The sequence below is a fragment of the Polypterus senegalus genome, chromosome 9, assembly GCF_016835505.1.
Source record: "Polypterus senegalus isolate Bchr_013 chromosome 9, ASM1683550v1, whole genome shotgun sequence".
Taxonomy (NCBI): Eukaryota; Metazoa; Chordata; class Cladistia; order Polypteriformes; family Polypteridae; genus Polypterus; species Polypterus senegalus.
Genome location: NC_053162.1, coordinates 146,302,107 through 146,316,570, shown reverse-complemented (window position 1 = coordinate 146,316,570; position 14,464 = coordinate 146,302,107).

Genomic DNA, 14,464 nt, shown 5'->3' with positions numbered 1-14,464 from the left:
CTCTCCCTCATCTATGAGAATGAAAAGTTCAAGGCATGCAGTGGTGCACGGACTCTGTTCCAGTTTTTCTCAGGAGAACAACCTACAGGACATATTCTCTGATTCTGTTAATCTTCTGAATTTCCTACAGTATATACTGTAGTTAGTTTTGACATTCCCTCCTATCCCACATCCATTAAAAGAACCTAAGAGGTTAAACTATAGGTGATCTGATAACACAATAAAAAAACAATGTTGCAATGAAATTTGGCTGTTATGTTGGCAGAGCTATTCAATGATAATATGTGCTTTATCAATCTGGTCGTGTCCAGGATACATTGCAGACGTGAAGCAATCAAACTTAGTCAACAGTCATGTTCAGACATGCCTTGCCATTCGCACATTCACACGAGCATTAGGGGTCTTGATATGTGCCGGGAAATCATTACCTAGACTACCATGAGCCTGTACAGATTCTATTGCTTCATCAGCAAATGCAAAAAAAGATTTTTTTCCACCCCTCAATATCCTAGTTTTGATCAGTATGTGCCAAACTAGAGATTTGTTTTCTTGTGTTTTACTTGCACTGTCAGCACACAACATGTTCTTCCACTGTTGTAGCCCATTCAAAACTAAGTCTGTTAAGTGGTGCATTCTGAGATGACATTCTGCATACCAATATTGAATTTAAATTTCATTTGTGACACATCTGTTACTGTTCTTGTCATTCCCCTTTGACAACAACTGTTTCATCCAGAGGATCAATGGTAGTGTTTTTTTTTTTATTTTTTTTTACTATTTTTGGTAAATTACTTTGCTTGACGAAAGTTGTTTGGGATACGGTATAAATGACACTCCTAGTGGTACTTTGACTGCACATGGTGACAGCAGTTTTGAATGGACATGGAATCAGGAGATGTTTATATAACAAGCCAAAGGCCAGAACTGGAAAGACAAGAATCAAATCAAACAAACAAGTTCAGGATAGGTAACAAAAATCTTAGTTAAGGAACAGTACAGGAAATTCATAAACCAATAAATAAACACATAACCTGAGCCTAAATGTAAGACTTAAATCATAGTCAATAAACAGTGTAAACTTAATAATCAGAAAAACCAAGGCACACCAAAATAACAAACTCTAATGTTTGGTGTAAATTCTCAGTCTTGGGTGAAGTATCTCAGTGCAGAAGTGGCTTAAATATGGTCGTGTTGATGACATCACATGACACAACTTTTGGGGCATGCCCACTTACAAGTAGCCATTGCAACTGGGAAAATGGTGGCACCCATAAGAAAAGCAAAAAGTGTGATTCATTTTTAAAAAGATGTTAAAACACAAAATAAATAAGACAAGTGGATTCCTTAATCTTAAAATTCCCAAAAACAATGTCAAAATAAAATTAGGGGATCAAGGGAATGAAAGGAAAAATTTCAAGTCAGATTGAGACATGTAGCAAATATACTCCATTCACAGTCATTGAAGTCATTCATTTTGACCATTCCATTGCTCAATTGAACACTGACTGATGCTAGAAGAGCCAGTGTGCCTGATTTATACAGTTTACTGCCATCATGTGATGTGTTAGAATGAGTGTGAAGGTGGAGGGTATACCTCATAAACTATCAACTCACTGTGGATTTGAGTGTGCAGTTTTATGGCATTGCCCTCTTTATGCAACTAAAATATTCCGCTATCCAAACAAACTTCTCAAGTAGTCTTTCAGTATAATGCAACATTTTAGTATTATTGAAATACCTATAAAAATTTGTATTGTATTTTTGTTATCTTCACAGCCAAGATGGGTGCTATACATTTATTCATTCAACTTTTGGTTGTCACATTCACTCAAACTGCCAAACAAAAATAACCTGTTGTTCATTCCTGCTCAGTGAGCAATCTGCAGTAATTTAGAAACAGATTTGTCCTTTCAGTCACTGTTCATTTTTTATGAATCATCTGTATGAATCATCGATGTGTTGTCTGCCTTTGGATTGATCTAGATGAATATCCACTTTTGTCTATTTTCTCATTTATTTCAAAAAAGGCTGCTTTCAGATTTCATATGTGCTGCTCTCCTTATCAAAATGACAATGTCAAAAATACGCTTTTAAGTATCATCATCATTAGGAAATTAAAGTTGTGATAGAAGGCAGTCTCTCTTAACATGTTCCATGCTCACTGTTTCAATTAGGTTCAATTTATTATAGTAGGTCTAATATTATCTTTGAAATAACATTGTTGTTACTTTTAAAGTAATTTTATATTATTTATCTAAAAGTAGAATAAAAACAAACATTTAAATGTGTCACTTTTACAACACAAAAAGAGACATTTGCATGAAATGTAGTATAGACTTTGTATATTTTGTAATAAATAATTTTTGTTAAAAAAATTTTGTACTTAAAGTTAATTATAGATTAATCCATTATTGATAACTAATGAATATCACTCTCCACTCTCATAAAAATAATATGACAATGAATTATTCTGAGCAAACAGTAGATTCTGAACACTGGCATAGCCAAGCTTGCCTCTCTTTACCCATGCGTCACTGAGACAAGGACATTTCAATTCAGAAATAAAATATGGACAATATTTGTTCCAGCTGAATTGACAACACCATGCTAACTAGACAGCTTGAAAAATTGGTTCTAAAACACAAATGGAGTTTTGTGTAATTGAAATTAGTGGCTTGATGCCAGACTCAGTGAAGCTTAATACTTACTGTATATTTATTACCCCAAATGTAAACAATAAAACAGTCTGTACTAATAAGTCTGAGCATTTAACTCCATCTCCATATTAATGGATTTACGGGGAATTTTGTCGTTGTTAAATTTACATTAAGACAAGCATACTGCCTAGTTAAACTTGGAAAATTCCACTTCATCAGTTGCACAGTAGCATTGTACGCTTTCTGTGTTAAATGATTAAATTTACAAAAGCACGCTTCTGTGCATAATATAGTGATTTTTAAATAATTATACATAAAAAGCCACAAGAATGTCTGGTGAATGTGACCTTCTAAAGACTCAGAAATATTGCTTACTATTCCACCTTCATGTATTTATGGATGAAGGTAACATTGCAATGCAAAATGTTGATAAGTATTCGTGTAATGTAGGGTGCTTTCAAGGTTAATCTTGTTAAACTATGAGGGGAAAACAGATTACAGTATTATCAATTCAGTCAGAACAAATACATAAAAACATACAAATTGCTACAAATAAGATGAACAATGCACCTTATCGTGTTTGTCAATAGTTAATTAACCTAAATATTTTATTTATAGGTTTTCTGAAAAATGGCTGGATTTCCATTTCAGCAACAAAGCTGGCAAGCTTGGTTCAGACATTCAACTCTAGATGAGTGTGTATGTTTCCCCTTTTAATCTACTAGTTCCTTTTATCTGATGGTGGCCTTAGATCAGAAGCTAGTCCACTTCAAGTTATTGTTGTACAAAGTTTGTCATTACACTGTAGTATTTAATTTATGCTGTATGATTTTTAATGCATAATTTAAGATCGGGTCCAGTGTATAAGGTGAACCGACGAGGGGATCGCCTCAGGAGACACTTTATGCTGGTCGGCATTTTTTTACAAGAGTATTTATTTTTTTAATTATAAAGTAATAATGCAAAAAATGAAAGTTAATTATGAACCACAAGAGTTACATGTGTTTCAATTGGCTAGTGCATACACTGCTTTTAAAAACTAAGGGTTTTTTTTTCTTTTTAAATTCTTCAGACACATCAGAACTGCAATTTGAAGCACTTTGATGCACTGCAAGCATCCAAGCATTAAACCCACACATGCACATTTTCAACATATATCTCATTCTATTTTTACACATCACATTGTGTCTGTATTGATTTTTAGTTTGTGAAATTTTGCTAATTTCATAAATGCAGGCAGAGTGGTGGCTCTGATGCTAGGGATCTGCTCCAGTAAGTGGTAGGTTGCCAGTTCAAATCCTGTAAAAGCCAGAAGTGTTTCCACTCCATTGGGCCCTTGATCAAGGACCTTAACCTGCAATTGCTCCATCTTGGGTATAATTCTAACCTGTATCCAGCCCTGCAAACAGGTCCTCCAACTTGCAGGGAAAACCTGTGGGTTGTTGGCAGGACTGGCACTTCAGCCACTGTAAAAGGCCTCACACTGTTTCACTCCATTCAAATTGGTGTGGTGCTGAGGTGTCATTTATTTCACAGCTGCGCTCGGGTCCTAATTTGGGATCCTGAGGTGGTTTGTCATGTGGTGGGAGCAGCAAAGCATTGTATTAGTGCATGCTCCCAACCTCTGTCCTCGTAAGTGTGATGTCTATTAAATGCAATGAGCTTGCAATGAGTGTATTTAGTTAGAAAGGGCAGGCACCCTTTACCTAGTAGCACAGAGTTTTGACCCTGCTCAGATATTTGGAGAAGCATAAGGGATTAGTGAAAGATGCAAGTTTTGTTTCAGTTTCAATCTCGCTATCACAAACTTCCATTTGTGTCAAACATAAGCTATGAAGAACGAATACATCTGCATTTTTTTATGTGTTTTATTGATAATAATCTAATTAATTTATTTTTTTATATTTTTTCCAAAAATAATATTTATTATTTTGCCTATTGTTTTGAGGATATACTGTATTGCATCACAGGAGTACTTTATTATAAGCTGTGCATCACAGTACATATTGTATGTTGATTAGGTATATTTGCTTATGCCTAATAAGGATATACTGTATATGAGTGGGCCTGTAGCAAAAATATGCCTTGCCTATTACTTAAATCATTGACTCTGTTTAAAATGTTCAGAACTGCAGACATTATCTGTATTGTTACATAATGTAGCAGCAGCTGTCTAAAACAATCCCACATTAATTTTGTAAAATGAGGGCACAGTGCTATTTGCAGTGACAAATAGTCATAATTTCTTTAATTAGTTAAAAATTTGTCTTAAACCTAAGTACAAAATGTGATGGTGAAATTTCATTGTTTTTCCTTTTCACTCCATAACTTTGGGCTTTCTTTTTAGTGCAATGTTACTGTGATAGCTTCACTGTCATGCAAAACACTGATTGATATGTCAGAGTGTTTGTTTTTGAGTATTCTGCATAAATGTGGAGGCACTCCTTGTATATTTTCCTTGTACATTACAAAAATCATATTTTACTATCATATTAAAGCAAATTATAGGAAAAAAGATTACTAATTATTCAGAACAAATTTCCATTCCATTAGTGAATGGAGCCTTAATGAACCAAATTAGCACACATAATCAAATCATTTATGTGTGGATTTATATTTGGAATCTTGCAGAATTGTTTTTTTAACTTTAATGTGATTTTATATTTTCATTTACATTGAATGATGTAGCATTAATTTCATTCACATTTTAGGCTTTTAATTAATTTCATTTGCTATAATGAGTCTCTTTTAATATTTAATAATTGTTAATGTTCATTGTTGTTAATGAAAATTCCATGATATTCATTATCTATCCAAAAGTTATAATTCCTCTTGCATCTTCTGGGTTCCCTTCCAATGTGTCATCATGGCCAGTGCAACTCCCATTTATGACAAAATGACTAACAGTTTACAAATAAATGAACTGACTCTTCTTAGTCCAGAGCAACTGTGACTCTGCTTCAGGATTCAGAATGTCAGCAGAAATTCAAAGAAAACTGGACCCCAACTGTGTTAAATTTGGTTTACACTTAAAAAATAATGTTGCAACAGATTATGAACATTTAGTAAGAGGTTTATAAATACATTCTGAAATTTACTAAGAATATGCAAATTGGAACATTGTGACAGCTGAAATAAATAACTAAAGGACTTCAGATTTTTCTTGAAACTCGCAAACTCAGGAAGAGTGCTGGCCTTCTGTGCAATTCTGAAATTTCTGATTTTTTTTTCTTCAAATCAGTTCTTGCTGTTAACACTAGAATTACCAAAGCCTACAAAAAAACTTGTAATTCCGGCCCACCTTAAATCCCTTCACACCTCTCCATCAGTGTCTTTTGTCTTGTAAATGTGTCGAAAAGCAGAAAAAGGAACCAGCCTGCTATACCATCGACCCCACTGCCGCAGAAAAGGCGAAAAGCTCTCTCAGCTTAAGCCTTGATTATCTTAGATTCAAGTGCTGGAGTTTTAGAGGGTAAATAATATATTGTTATTTGGAATACATACCGTAGATCCCGGAATACAGGCCGACCCGGTATATTAGCCGAACCCCTTCTCTACCTACTAAATTACATGTATTTGCCGATGACCGGTATTTAAGCCGACCCCCTTCTCCAAGCAAAATTTTCTACATTTCCTTAAAAGTGTCTCTTCAGGTATATTTATAATGTTTATCGGCGAGAATTTGAGACTGCCGGCATTTTTGATATATAATATAATGTGCATAATTTACCAAAACACCAATAATTTTTCTAATGTACTAACTAAAAAGTTATAAAAAGTGCCTAGCCTACTTCGATTAAGCTAGGAGCATGGCGGCGCACATGGTCGCAGCGGCTCAGGGCTCTCCTTTTCAGTGCACTTTTTTGTTGTTTTTGTACTTTTTTTTGTCCTTGTTTGTGCACGATCGGTTCGGCTAACATCCGCTACACCATTCAGAACCTTATAGACATCGGTGTCCAGAGCCAGACATCTGTTTCGAGTGTTTTTCATCACACGCACAACATCCCAGACAACATAGCAAGACCAGCGGGCTCCCTGTGGATTGTTGTAGGGTCTAGGAGACGACACAGACGGAGGAGGGAAAGAAAGCAGAAGCGGGCTGCAGATCTGGCATTATGCTAAAGCTAAAAAACAACAATACAAGCCCTATACAGAACTTTTTTCTGCACTGAAGGAGCTGCTTTTAATCTCAATGATGCGTATAGTGACAATAAAAGGCATTCTATTCTAGAACCAATTTCATACTGTACTCACCATTTAATTTGACATCTTTGGGCTGCAGGAAGGGAGGAGATATTTCCACACGATGTTCATCTTCGTTTCGATTGCAATCGCTTTCTTTTACCTTCTCTTCCTTCCTTAGCAATTATGTGTCTTGCTTGCATGGTCTTAATGAATTATATATATAGGTAAATCACTGCAATGACAGAAATTACATCCACAAACACATGTATCTGGGCTCCGACTGACGCTACTAACGCTCTCGGTTGTTTGTTTACAATCAACGCAAGCGGATACACGTGACCGCATCCGTTTCGTAATGCAAGATGTTGGTCGTAAATCAAAACAAAAAATTTCATTTTAAACTTCCCGATAATTTATTATAAATTTTATTAATAAAATCAACAACTAAAACACTTTTTTGAATAAATTCTTTATTTAATTTAAAGTACCGGCATGCAAAGTTACTTCTTCATCTGAAAGATGGCTCTGTGGTTTCATTATTTACTTCCGTATTCTTCGGCAAAACCGGCATTGCGCTGGAAATCTTTAATCTGAAAAGATACTCGTTGTATAAACCGACCCCCAAACTCCAAGCCAAAAATCTAGGACGAAATTCTCAGCTTATATAACGGGATCTACGATACATTTCATGTGTGTTCCCGTGTCTACAACAATCTATGTAAACACATTGTTAGACCAGAACCATTTTTCATGTTTTAGTAATAAATGACAAAATGTAGACAAGAAATGCAGACAAAAGATGCTGAAGGAGAGGTGGGAAGGGATTTAAGGTGGGCCGGAATTCTACGTTTTTTTTTGTAGGCTTTGGTAATTCTAGTTTTAATGGCATGTCCATTTTATTAAGTGGCTTGCTCCTAAAGCCGTCATGCCATGTTAAATACCTGCTAGGTTATATTTTCATAAAATTATCAACAATTTTTTTGGCCTGTGGTGATTGCGTCTCTTTGTCATTTCACTAGTATTCTCTATTAGTACTAAGTTGTACTAAGTTGACCAGAAAACGCCAATCCCACACCAGGCCGGAGGGTGGTGGGTTGCACTAAGCCTCTCTGTTTTCTCTCAGCAGACCAAATACGAGAAAGCCTTACTGTCATGGCCTCAAGGACATCACTTCCTGTCCCGGCCCGAGGGCGTCACGTCCTGGAAACAGACTATAAAAACACATCATCCTTCATATCTAATCAGTTCTTCAGTTCAGGACTTGAACCTGTGCACATTGTACCCAACTAAAAGCCTTTTGCAGCTTGGGAAACTATATGGGTGGCTGCATGCTCCAAACCTTTGTTGTGTGCACAATCGTTTATTTCACAGTGTTAAGATGAAATCTTTCTGAAAAAAAAAACGTTTAAAGACTGACATCACACTGTGTGCTAAACTAACTCTGTTTAATGTGTATTTTGCTGAATTCTATAGAGAACTAAAACCCAGGGAATTCAGCTACAGTGTCAAAGTATTATGTTACTTTTTAATTAGAGTTATTAAGACTTTATGTATCAGGTTTATACCTTATTGAAGTTTTTCATTTTCCCTTGTGTTGGTGATTCTTGTGCAAAACGTGTGTGTGTGTATGTATATATAGATATATATATATATATATACAGTATATATATATATACTGTATATATATGTATTATTAAGTTTGTTCATCTCTGCAGGCTCTTTACTTATTCTCTACTTCAAATTGAGCATCCATTGTTATAATTAAGTCTAGCTTTACTAAAGTAAATTATTACCTTATTAATTTATTATAATTTATTTACATGGAGGAAGTCTATTTCAGTTTTATTATGCCATTTGCTTTCATTCCCCTGTAGTTATTATTTCCATTATTTAACCTGCAGGCAAACTGTATACTTGACATTACTTGGGCAATAGCGTTATCTGAGTAATGTGAACCATTAAGCCTAATTTCTAGTACTATTCAAAGAATGCCATTTTAGAAAGATTGTGCTTGAAGGCCATGGTTCTCTTTTATAATCACATTTATTAACTGCAACAGTAAAAAAAAACTGAAGCTTCACATCTGGAAAATGACATCATTAAAACCAACAAATGCAATATACATCTTTTTTATTTTTAGCAATATTCCCTTGCCTTGTTTATGGATGGATTGGCACAAAATTAGCAAAATGAGCACCATTACTTTAATGTATTTTCACAAATGTTTAAAGGTGATAAGGTATTTATCTATCTATGTGCCTTTCCAATCTATCTATCTATAACACTCACTTATCCAATTTCCAATTTTTATCCTAAGCTTCACAAATGTATTGTGATCAAGGTAACAGCTAGCTGTAGTGCTATGACATATTGTAAAGCTCACATAAAAAGAGGCAGACACACTTAATCCTAGGCAATTTAGAGCTAGAAGAATGAGAAGGCACACCTGAACACAGTCATACTGGGAGCCAAACCCAATATCAGCTTCTTTTGCATGAGCATCATCTATCTTATATATTTTTATTGAATTTCAAATAAATGTTATGTATTGTGTAAACTTGCAATGTCCTAGATACTGTAACATTTAAAAAGACAGTAATAATATTACAATAAATACATTCAGTAACACAGCCAACAGCTGCAAAGGGGGATCTTTATTCTTCATATCTTTGTTCAGCAGGCTAATAGCACACCTTATATCACATACACATATCATTTCAAACTAACAGTTGAATTCATAAAACACCTTAAATACATTACAGTTGTCATTGTCTTTTATCTGTGCTTCCCATGGAGTGCATGTGTGTGTCTTTGCCATTCACTTCAGTTTATTTCTGTATAGTGCCCTTCACTTATTATGGGCAGCAGGTTTACAGATTAATAGAAATACAAACTTTATAAATTACTAATTGCATAATGTGTACACATAAAGATAGAGCCTTCTTTAAAAAGACTGGAAACAAAATGGTCTGAAATTGATTAACATATATGGAGGACAAAGGAAAAGAAGAAAACAAAAGTTTAGTCAGCAAAATCTCTGGGGAAAAAACACTGGTGGGGATTGCAGTCAGTTATAACAGACAAAGTCAGACACACTCAGAGTCCTGGAGACCAACACTAGGCCAACTGGCCAGCCCCCCACTCCTGGGGCCTCATTAATAACGCCGTGCGTAGAATTCGCACTATAACATGGCATTATCACAAAAGCCGAAATGTGCTTACGCACAGAAAAATCCAGATGCTGGAATCTGTTCTTCCGCTACATAAATCCCGATCAGCGTGAAAAATAACGCTCGTGCACGCGCTTTATGTAACGCCCCAACTCCTCCCAGAATTACGCCTCTTTGAATATGCAAATGAATATAAATCGCCCTTAAGCTCAGCCTTCTGTGAAAAGACAATGGGAAAAGCATGGGGGAAAATATAAGAATTTCAGTGAATACCAAGTGGAGGCAAAGGAAAAACATACTATTTGTTCAAATAAACCGTGGTATAATCAACAAAAGGAAGTTGATTGAGTGACATAGCGTGTTGGAGAAACTTGAAAGCTCACGTTCACAAAATCGCATAGTGCCAGAAATAAACAAAATAAATAAATAAAAATCACATATCAAAGTCGCCGTGAAAAGGCGAGTTGTAGCCCACTGTCTGAGTGTCATATGAAAGCTTATTAGGGTACAGAGAAAAAAAGGCACACAGTGGGGAAAAAGCATGAAATGTCAACTTTAATCTCGAAATTTCCACTTTAATCACGTAGTTTATTTTGTCATTAAAGTAGAACATCATAAACTTCATCTTAAAATCGTTTAACCAGTTTCTCAAATCACATTGTAATTAAAGTAGCACGTTAAATGCTTTGTTTTGTATTTGATCTTCTATGTGCTTTATGTGTGTGAATCACTACTTGCTTCTTAAACCGGCTCCTTTCCTCCAACTGGACACAGAATCCATTATATTCGTGATTTTACGGCTCTCTGAATAACTAAAATACTGAGATTTATGTGATATCATTTTTATGATGATAGGAGTTAAAGCACGTTATTAAACATGTGTTTCACTTCGATGAAATAATTTATTGCAGCAGTACTCAGGGTTGGCTCTAGGCTTGTGTTGGCACTGGACAGAGGAAGAATCGGTGGCTCCTTCGCCCGCCAATGTCAATAAGGTAGCTTATGCACGGTGGATGGCCACGTCCGTTGCCTATCTATCTATCTATCAGACACTGCATAGCCGCCTCGTGCTCATGACACAAGCATTTAACTTTTGCCAAAATTTGTCGCTGCGTTTTTTGCTGTGTTGTTATTTTCTGTTTCTGTTTTATATTCAATATATATTGGCATAGCCGCCACTGCAGTCCTTGCTTTTCTTTCCCCAAGTAACCGATTGCCACAGAATCAGCTCTGTAATAGAAATTAAGCCATCTGTAAGCTTAGCGCCGATTCTTCAAAACATTTAAGGAACATTAAAATATCTTCGTAGCACGTTTAATTATTCTATCCTTCATGACATTCCCAGTGAAGAATATAGATTATTTAAATGAAGTTAAAGTTTTATCTGTATAATTTAATAAACATATTTTGCTGCATTTCACCTTAAAAATGATATTGTCATCATATGTAAATACGCGCTTTATAAAGTGGCTCAGGTTGTGCGATATTATAACTATAGTGCAAGTTTACAGTGGGGTGATTGTACTTATAAGTACAAACAGTTCTACAAGGTGCAATTGATTGAGTGCATTTAAAGTTCTTGGGATGAAACTATTTCTGAACTGCGAGGTCCGTACAGGAAAGGCTTTGAAACGTTTTGCAGTGGCTGAGGCAGCGTGTCCTTGAAGCTGTATATCGATAATTCTCTTTCCGATCAGCTGCTGCTGTGATTCACACTCAGATACAGTGATAATAAATACTCCGAGTGGTGCAGTGAGAGTAATATGGAAAAAGATGATCTGCTGTGGCAACTCCAAATGGGAGGAGCTGAAAGAAGAAGAAGAAGGAGAAATGAGAGTAACAATGCTAAAGCAATTATGGTATTTGGAATACTATGGCTGTTCCCTGGACCATTATATTGTTACAAGTTAATATGCGGTTAGTTTCAGTGTATTTATAAAGCCGCGTCAGGAAAATAAAAGTGTAACCACACAGGAACAGTAGCACTGCTTTGACGCTGGGTGCCGCCAGTCTGCAAAACCGAGCGGAGAACTTGCATACCACAAGGTATGAGGTACCGTGGAAAAGTGCGTGGCTTTACGCCAAGTGTAGGTTTTATACATCGCGATTTGAACGTGGAAAAGTTCTTACACGGCATTTCTGTGCGTACGCACTGTTTATACATGAGGTCCCTGGTGATTCTACACTATAAATCTGTGGTGGACAATCTAATCCGAAAACAGAATCTTTATTTATCCATTTATTCCAAGGCTTTCAGTATCTCAGATGTCCTTACATTGGGAGGAGAACAGCTTAGATGTACAGCAGCTAGATGCAAGTTATTAATTTTTTTTCCATGTTTATGGTGTGGTTCTTCAGCTTGTGTAGATGGTAGGCTTCTTGCTGTGTCCTCTTCAATGTCACCATAAAAAAGAGACTTTTTCTGGCACTAGCTGTTTGAATATTTAAATTTTCTCCTTAAAGAAAGTCTTTCTGTTGATCCAGTGTTGAGTTGTAACACTGGCACAGATCAAGAGCTTTGATATATGGCCAATCTTAGTTAGTCATCAAACAGACATCTGAGAAAGACATACAGAATAATCAGCAAATGCAAGAGTAATGCATGGTGTAGGTAACCTTTGCTGGCTGGATCAGAGTTCACTGCCAGTTCTAAGTCAATGCATGTTCATTTGACACTGAGCAGATGTGTCTTGATATTGCAAAATATGCCAAAATGCCAGCTTATCTCAATTAAACCTGTTGAGATCACTTGAAATTTACAGAAATATCTGGGCACTGGCTTCCAGATGTGAGCTGATGTACTGGCTGCAGAAGTATCACAGCTTATTTCAGTAACTAAAATAATTTTCATTTTTTTTCTCAATTGTGGAGTGCAGACTGTATTAGTGGAGGTTACATTTAGTTTTTCTGTTGTTTAGTCTTTGTGTGCCAGTGAAAGTGAAAAGTAGAAAGGAAACTGACCAATTTCCTGATACCATCTAGCATCTGGAGCTTAGTTAAAACATAGTCTACTCGGGCTCAGCCAGGAGAAGCCACACAGAGCTTCTGTATGTGGTCAGTACTGTCAAGGGGAATGGTAATGATTGGCTACAAAGGGGAACTTAAGCTGAGCAACTGAAGTTGGCTTTTTGGGCATGGAACAATCCTGAACTGACTGTGAAGATGACTGACAAGTAGACAAAGACTCAAAGACCCTGGAACAAAATTGTTCTGGAGGCCGGTGCCATGTCATGCATTATCGTCCATGGAAATGACCTAGTATGGTACATTAAGAATTTGTAGCTGCATAGGAGTGTGACTTTATATCTCTAAGGACTATTCAGCATTCTTACATAAAATTGGCTATGCTTCTGGAAATGGCAACTATATTGGCGTGAAAAAATAGTGATTTTTGCACTTTGGTAAATAAGCCTTGTAATACTACTTTTGAATGCATTTTAGGATTATTTACATAAGATCCGTCTTTTAAGTAAATAAAAATGTGTATATAAGCTCATAACAAAAAACTAGGCATTATGTTTGATTGTGTGTATTTAAATTTTTACAAGCAAGAGTCTTTTTGGACAGAAGGTTCAGAAAAGCAAGTGCATGAAGATATCTCATAGGATGAAAATGTGTGGATTAAGAGAAAGAATATTGGGATACATGCAAACAAATTTGAACAATATTGGGGAATATACAAATGTATAAGCAAATACGAATATACAGTAATGTAATAATTTTCTAGATTTCATGAGATTTAAGCTCAGATAAAGTAACAAGTGTGTGTATGCTTGCAGGAAGATATGAAATAGGTGACCTTGTAGTTAACCAATTATTGTAATTAGCTAAAAGTAGTGTCACCCACATGTGACTGTCAGACAATTTCAGGGCATCTCAAATTGCAATTCCAGCCAGAGTAAGGGGTTGACACTGCTTCCTAATGTCTCTCCTCTGAATCTGCAGATCCAGAGAATCACGGCTTGACAAAGCATAACGTCAGTTCTGATTTTGGGGTACCTGAACCAGACCATTCTGCCTCAACCACCATGTAAGTGACACCACCACCATCTTTCCCCAGTCTGGCCAGAGATTCCTATCTGAAAAGATGTATCTTGTTAGCTGTGTTCATTGTTTTTGTTCATCTATACACAGAGAGCACCATTATGTGCCACAGGCCTCTTTGTTTGTGCTTTGTATTACAGTAGTTTCACTGACAAGTAACAAAACCATCGAAAATCATCAGATTTTACTAAATCTTCATGACCAAAGGAAGTCTATAGAGGAAATGATTTAGACCTTTTTTCAGGGATATCATTAGAAGAGAAGAAAGAGAGGCATCAGAAACATAAAGAGGGTCACTTTTCAACATCTCTTGAGTAAGCCACCTGCAGAATCCCAACATTCAAAAATGGGTTAAGAGAAAAAAGATGATGCAATGCCTCAGACTTTAAGGAACAACTCAGCTGGATT